This window comes from Nyctereutes procyonoides, unplaced genomic scaffold (assembly GCF_905146905.1).
Source record: "Nyctereutes procyonoides isolate TBG_1078 unplaced genomic scaffold, NYPRO_anot_genome, whole genome shotgun sequence".
Classification (NCBI taxonomy): domain Eukaryota; kingdom Metazoa; phylum Chordata; class Mammalia; order Carnivora; family Canidae; genus Nyctereutes; species Nyctereutes procyonoides.
The window spans coordinates 87,978,666-87,986,041 of NW_026575146.1; the positions used below are offsets into that span (position 1 = coordinate 87,978,666).

Genomic DNA, 7,376 nt, shown 5'->3' on the forward strand with positions numbered 1-7,376 from the left:
AGTGTTCCGACCCTGCAGCACCAGCCGGGGGGGGGGGGGAGGGCAGGTGTATTGGTGTTACCATCAAGGACGGTCACGGCCGTCCTTTCACCTGCTCTTTGGGTACCAGGCGCTGGGTGCACCCTTCCCTGGCGTTAGTCCCCACCAGGACAATCAAGCCACCCTTTCGGCTCCTCTGCAGCGGCTGACAAGGCCCAGCCGGCCGCCCTCTCTGCCGCTCCACTGCGCGGTGCTGGTCGTGGGTTTTCTGTCCTTTCCCTGCTCTCTCTCTGGCCGCCCGGCTTCCTTCCTCCAGCACCACGCCGTGCTCCCGCCCCAGGGCCTTTGCCCCAGCCGCGTCATCTGCCCGGGATGCTCCTTCCCCGTACCTGGCTCACCAAGCGTCCTGTTCCTCTGCTTTTAGCTCAGCAGCCGCCTTCTCAACAAGGCCCCTGGGCCGTCTGCAGGCCCCGGTCCCCAGGACTCCCTCACCCGCTCTCCTCTTCCTCCTTTCCTCGGTACTGACCGCCCTCCAGCAGAGGCTAGGTGATGTCCTCATCTATCCGTACCCCCTGTGCTTCTCGTCCGTGGCTGCAGTCTCCACGAGGCTGGGGCTCCTTGCTGGTTTGTTCACGAGGCTCCCCCGGCGCCTACACCGGGTCTGGCGCAGAGTAAACCCGGTAAGTACTTGGGGGACGAGCGAGAGCGAGAGCAAGCGCTCACCTGACCCGTCACTGCCCTGCGGGGGTGGAGGCCGATTTCACTGCACCTCTGAGTTGCTGTGGCTGAAGCTCAGAGCTCCCGGGTCCCCGGGCCGTGAGCTGGCGAGCGGCAGAGCCCTGCAGCCCAGCTCTGTCTTCGTCTGGGGCCCAAATTCTGAACAAAACACTCAAATGTTTGCGCTCTGGGTGCGGCTCTGATCCCTGCACCCGGAGTGCGTGTGAAGAGCAGCGCCCCTCTGCCCTTGGTTGGGGTGGACGGGACCCTCCCTGAGGCGTCCTCACGGCTGGTTGGGGGGCGCCCGCAGTTCTGTGTCCGGGGACCGTCTGCTCCTTGGTCCCCTGTCGCCGACGCAAAGGCAGCAGGTGCGCCTTTGGGCCCCGTGTCTCTGACCCCAGCTGGGCCAGGCCCCGCTCAGCTCAGCACGTGCCGCGGCCAGGAGTGTTAGTTGTGGCCGGAAGGGGCCGGGAGGGGCACTTTGTCTCCCCCCAACCCCGCAGGGGAGCTGGTGCCTTCTCGCTGCGTCTTGAGTCGCGTCTGGCGGCTCTAAACAGGCGCGTGCGACGGAGCACGTGTGTGGGTTCTCCTGTTCTCAGAAGGAAACGTCTCTCTGCCGACGCAGTCACCCCGCTCACCCCTGCCGCTGTCCCTTGGGCTCCCACAAAGATGCCCCGTTGGGAGGACACGTTGGTCGCGTGAAGTGAGGCTGGTTGCCCACTGACGGACTTTTGAGAGCATTTCGGAGCCGCTGCGGCCCCAGTCCTGACCGTTCATCCGTAGGCAGGGACAGACGACGTCCTTCGGGCTGCAGGGGTTTTCCTCCCGTCTCTCCATTCACGGGCCCCGAGATGCCTGCAGGGTCACTGTGAACTGGGACCGCGGGTGGACGGCCTGTGGCGTGGCCACTAGGCCCTCGGTGTCCCTGAGCCACCCTCCCCGGCCCGCGCTGCCCGTGCTCCTTGTGCTGGGGACGGAGTCGCTGGCCTCTCAGAGGCACTTCAGATTGAAGGGACTGCCCAGCTTTCCCGAAGGCCCCTTCCGTGACAGCCCTAAGTGAATGTCTTTCCTGGAACTCACTTTCAAAATGTATTTATTTTAACGCTCAGGTCCTCTCGGAGTTTTGGTTTCCATGTTCTCTCCTCGGCCGACCTTTCCTGTCTTCCCCGTAGCGCGTGGTACAGCAGCATTGATTCGGGGTAAAGTATTTTGATTTTAAGGTGCAGCCCATCCATAAACTTTTCTATCAATAATCCCGGCGCACTCTGCGTACCCGACAGCCTGAAGGAAAACGCTAGATTTATGGGGGCCTGTGTTTTTGGCCAGTTGAGTCATTCCCTGGGCTTCGCCATCAGGGGATAAAGGCCTGAGGCCTGGGGACCACCCGGGGCAAACGCGAGGTCCGCACCTCCAGATGCAGGGGGCGCGGGGTGGCCCTTGCCGTGCCCTGGACGGTGGGGAGGAGCCGATGACTGGCTCCCTTGGGGGGGACATGGGGGAGGTTCCTGTTGTCCTCTTCCCTTCCCGGAGGATGGCAGTGGGGCTCCAGCCGCTGCATCACGTGTAGACGGGAGGGTCCTCCGGCCACCGGGGAGGCAGGCGGGCCCCGGCCCTGCCCCTGTCCGCGCACTCCCAGAAGCAGGCCTGGCTTTTGCAGCCCCGGGTCTGGCCTGTCCGTGCTGTGCTGGTGTCACTGCGCCGGGTGCCCTGCACCTGGGGCTGTTTGTTTGCTTGTCACAGACAAGATTGATTGGGCTTGCAGGTTGCCTGGAGGGACGCAAGGAGGGGGGCAGAGCCTGCTTCACCTCGAGGCCTATGCGGCCCACCTGCCTGAGAGCCCCGTCTCGGTCGAGCCAGCTCGTACCGGCAGGCGTGGACTCCGTGGCGTGCTGCCCGCGGGGGAGTCCGTAGCCTCCTGCCCGCAGGGAACCTGCATTTCAGCCCAGAAGAGGGCAGAGATACACCTGCAATGAAGAAATCAACCCTAAGCCTGATGCTCTTAGCTGTGTGCAACGTGCAACCCGCCGCCCACACGTGCACGTGCACCTACACGCCCCTCGGTGCACGCTTACCTGCCTACCTGGAGGGAGCCCCGGGGGACAGAGGACGACCCGACGCGGTCAGCCGGGTGGAGACTGGGAGAGGCAGTGGAGGCCCGGGGTCGGCGAGCTGGGCGGCTGGAGGGCAGCAGGCGGCCGGGGCTCCTAAGTGGAGCGTGCGCGGTGGGGCTGGCATGACGGGGCCGGCCGGGGCGCGTGTGGCCTCCTGGCCACGTGGGCCTTTGTGTGCCCGGAGCAGTGGCACTCAGACATGGACAGGACTGCGCCCCGGTCCTGGCCTTGCAGCTTAGTGAGGTCAAGTCGGGTGCGGGTCCCGGGCAGCTTCAGGTTGCTGGGGAGCTGGGCCCCCTCCGGTCCAACCCCTGCATGTGTGGCCCTTTGGCTCGGGCCTGCGAGAGGAACTTGACCGGCTGGGTCAGTGGCCCGAGGTTAGGATGCGTCAGGATCCCAGGGGAGCAGTGGCCCGTGCAGTGGGAGACTTGGGGCCCCGGGGAGCCGGGGAGGGCCAGCAGCAGAGCCCAGGGATGGCGGCGTGAGGTAGGGCTGGGAGCCGGCAGCAGCGGAGGGAGGCCGTGCCCTGTCTGGACTCCGAGAGGGGCCTGTGCCGAGCGCCCCCGTCCCCGCTCTTCCCCCCGCTCTCGAGAGCTGCTGACGACCAACAGCACACTGGGCGCGGGGGCTTCAGGGTGAGCCCCTCGGTGCCCAGGTCTAGGGGCACCTTCCCCGCCCCTCCCTGCGCTGTGGTGCCCTGGAGTTCCCTTGGCCCCCGAGGTCTGCCTGGAAAAGCCCCCGAGCCTCCGTGCCCCAGCTGACGATGGGAATTCGGTTCCTGCCCCCGCGGCTCTGTCCCCGGCGCCTCCGTGAACCCGCCCACGGGCGCTGGGCCGGCCTGGGCAGGAGGGTCTCGGCGCTGCCCGGGCGGCCTGGAGCCGGGGGTCCCCCGTGGGCCTCATTACAGCCCATCTGCGTGGCGTTCGTGGGCTCGTGTGCCAAAGTAAATCTTACAGACCTGTGATGACTTTGTTTTTAGATTTTTAATATTCTCCATACACTTGGGGTTTCATTTCCCACCAGATCTATTAGTTTAATTTAGTAGGGGACGGAGCGTACACTTAACCAAAAATTGCTTTGACGTTATGGGGAATTAAGAGGCCGGGGCCACACGGATCTGCGCAGACCGATGGGTCTGAGATAAGACCCTGTTATTTCCCCCTGTGCCTGCTTCACCTCCGTGGCGAGGCGGGCGATCAGGCCAGGGGTTGGCCTTGGACTCGGGGTCGGGGTCAGGGTCTGGCTCCGGTGCTCCCTCCAGACCACACTGAGGCTGCTGTGGGACGGTCCCAGGGTGGATGCTCCCGGGCCCCAGGCGTCAGTCGGGGCCGAGCAGCCTCGTGCACCCTGGGGATCCCCGGCCTGGGCGCGGTGCTGGAAGCCGGGCGGGTGTTGACCCCGCTCCCCCTCCGGTCACCTCGACCCCTGTGCTGCGGCTCCCGGGGCTCGTGTCCACGAGCTGGCCCATGCACTGTCGTGGGGAGACCCATGCGGTGACTATGGGCCGAGTCCCCGGCGTTTCTGGGCCCCGGGAGCAGCTCAGGACGTGCTGCTCAGGCTGAGCGGACCCCGGGCCTCTTTCCACGCCTGGGTCCGTGCTGCTGCCCATGGCGGCTCCGGGGGCGGGGGGCACAGGCACCCTGGGGCCACGTCTGGGCCCCGCCGCGGTCAGTGGCGTCTGCCCTGGGTGGGGCGGAGGGGCAGGGGACTGGCCGCCTCCAGGGAAGCCCCCTGGGCGCCCGGAGCGGGAGCGCCCCTTCCCCACTTTCCGGTCGGGGCCGCAGGTCTGCGCCTGCCCTTGGCCGGCTTGGGCGTGAGCCCCGCGACCCTCCTGGTGGAGCCTTCCCGCGCGGGGCTACCTGCAGGGACCGCGCTGGCCTGGCCCCTCTGGACCCGGGCACCTCCCGCCTGTGCCGCCGGCGGCTTTCTCAGAGGCCCGTCCATCCGTCTGTCCGTCCTGCTTCCGTCCTGGTCGGTGGCTGCTCCCCGCCCCGGGCCGCCGCGGGGAAAGCCGGGGGTCAGGGGAACACGCGGCGGCGGGTGTGGGTTTGGCCTCGATGACTTCAGGGTCGCTGCACGTCCGGTCCGGGGGCTCGGGGGTCGGCCCGTCGCCCTCGCTTGGCGCACCCGGGCGGATGCAGGGGCCGGGAGGGCCGGGACCCCGGGCAGGGGCTCCCAGGGCGGCCTGAGCACGCTGGCCCCCCCCCACCCTGCTGAGCCAGCCCGGGAGCACCCCCCACCCCCGGCAGCGCCGTGACCTTCACGCGGACTTGCCCCCTTGTCCCTCCTGCCGGTGGACTGGCAGCTGCCAGAGCCGCTGTGTGTGAAATGTCAGCGGTGTAATATCAATTCTGGAGGTTTTATTGCTTCCCCCCCCCCCGTGTTCTGGTGGGATTTTGATCCAATCAAGGCCGATGCCGAGTGACGGTGGATTTGTGTTCCCGTCCCAAGTTGACAAAAGGTCACCCTGCCTGGGAGCGGGGGCTGACTCCTGTCCTGTCCCGGCCCGGCCCTGCGGCGTCGCCTCCCAGGGGGCCGGGGTGGGGTGGGGGCGGCCCCTGCTTCCCCTGGGCCCTGGGCGCCGGGGCTTAAACCTGGGCGGTCGCCAGCCACAAAATGCCCTGGTTTTGCTTGCAAAGTGTCTTTGATGCTCCAGACCTAAATTAATTTTTCACAGTAATGTTTCAAAATGTCATTTTTCCCTTTGCAACAACAAAAACGCGCCGCAGAGCAGGGTGCTCTCGTGGGAAGCGGCGTGAGGCAGGGCAGGGCCCAGGCCCCGGCTGCACCGGCGCCCGGTCCTCCTCGGTCTGGCTCGGCCGCCCACTGTCCCCAGACAGCAGGACACCCCGTCCTGCTCGTGTCGGCCGGGGAGCTGGCACGGGTGGCGGACGGCTGGGACGGTGTGGGTCACGCCTTGGGCTTGCCCTGCGGCACGTTGAGGGGGGTATCCGGAGCTGCGACCCGGCCCGGCAAGCCCCCGAGTCCCCGGTGGAGGGCCAGCCCGACAGACGAGCCGCGGCTCCCTGCTGCGTCCTCGCGGGCCTGCCCCACGGGCTCCGCGGTGCCGCGGGTGCCGAGGCCGGAGGGACGCGGCGGGGCTGCTGGGACCGCAGCTGGGCAGCCTCGGGGAGGCCACGCGGCCAAGCTGAGCGGAGGCAGGGGTGGGCGGCACCTGAGCGCAGGGCGACAGATGGGCGGACGGTGCCTGTGCAGAGACGACACAGCGCCCCCGAGCAGCCCTGCCCACGCCGCACCCCGCACTGGGCCTCGCCGGGCGTCTCCGCACACGTGCAGGGGGGGGGCGTGTGTGCACACGTGAGTGCACAGGTGTACCTGCGTGCAGACGGCCTGCCTCTCCGGGTGCACGCGGGCGCCCGTGCACGGCCAGCATGCAAGGGTGTGAATGGGCCGCACCTGCCCAGCGTGTGCGTGGGGGGCGTGAGCGTGGGGGCGTGAGCGTGGGGGCTGGCGTGCGGTGCAGGAAGGCAGGGGCCACGCCACAGCCAGGCGCTCGCAGGCGGCGAGCAGGAGGCGGGAGACCAGAGACCAGCTCTGCCCCCACCCCCTCCCGGCTTCTCCTCGCCCGATCCCTCCCTCTCCTGCCCCTCCCTCCTCCTCCTCCTCCTCCTCCTCCTCCTCCTCTGTTCCACGCTGCTCATCGCTCTGGGATGGCAAACCCGTGCTGGCTCCTGCCCTGGTGCCCTTGGCCAGTCCCAGTCGTCCTGGCTGCTCCGGGAGGACGAGGGGCTGGGGGTCCGGGCAGGCCCTGTCCACATGCCCCGTACAGCCCCCCATGTGCGCGCCCCATATGCCTGCCTTGTCCATGTGCCCCGTCTGCTTGCCCCGTCCACGTGCCCCATCCACCTGCCCCATCCACCCCTCCCCATCTGCCTACCCCATCTGCCTGCCCCATCCACCCACCCCCGTCTACCATGCCTCTTCTACCCTGTCCCATCCACCTGCCCTGTCCACCTGCCCCATCCACTCCTCCCCGTCTACCTACCCCATCTGCCTGCCCTGTCCACCCACCCCAGCCCATTCACCTACCCTATCTGCCTGCCCCATCCACCCCACCCCATCTGCCCTTCCCCATCCACCCCACCCCGCCCCGTCCACCCCATGCCTCGAGTGCTTCCCGTCCCCGTGTGGCCCCTGTGGCGGGGGCTGCAGTCCCATGTCTCTCTCCTAGGCCTTTGGGGCCCAGGTGGACATGCCAGGCGTGAGGGGCAGTGAGGGGTGCTGGGCAGCAGCAGGACGGGCCCCCCTGCTCTCCCGCCCCACCCGTGTGACCCTGGGCTCGGGGCTCCAGGTGATCCAGCTTCCACGCAGGGTCTAATTTTTCCATGTTGGTCCCACCAGGAGGATAAACGTCCGGGGTCTGGGGGGTACGCCCTGGCCCCCAGGGCCCGTCTGCCGTGTGGGTGGAGCACGCCCGGGTCCCCAGGCCTCGTTCCTCGCCAGCTCCAGCTGCACCCCTACCCCCAGCCAGAGCCCCACGGAGCCCTCGCCCTCTCCCCCGCAGGCCTCCGCTGGAAGCCTGAGCGACCCGGCCAGAGACGGCCTGCG

The 7,376-nt window shown here is 68.0% G+C and overlaps 1 long non-coding RNA gene across 1 annotated transcript; it reads left to right on the forward strand.

The window, feature by feature from the left end:
* Window positions 1-49: 49 nt before the first annotated feature.
* LOC129500316 (uncharacterized) lies at window positions 50-1,949 on the forward strand. Its single transcript, XR_008662535.1, has 2 exons — window positions 50-659; window positions 1,296-1,949. It is a non-coding gene; the product is annotated as an uncharacterized LOC129500316 (long non-coding RNA).
* The last annotated feature ends 5,427 nt before the right edge of the window (window positions 1,950-7,376 follow it).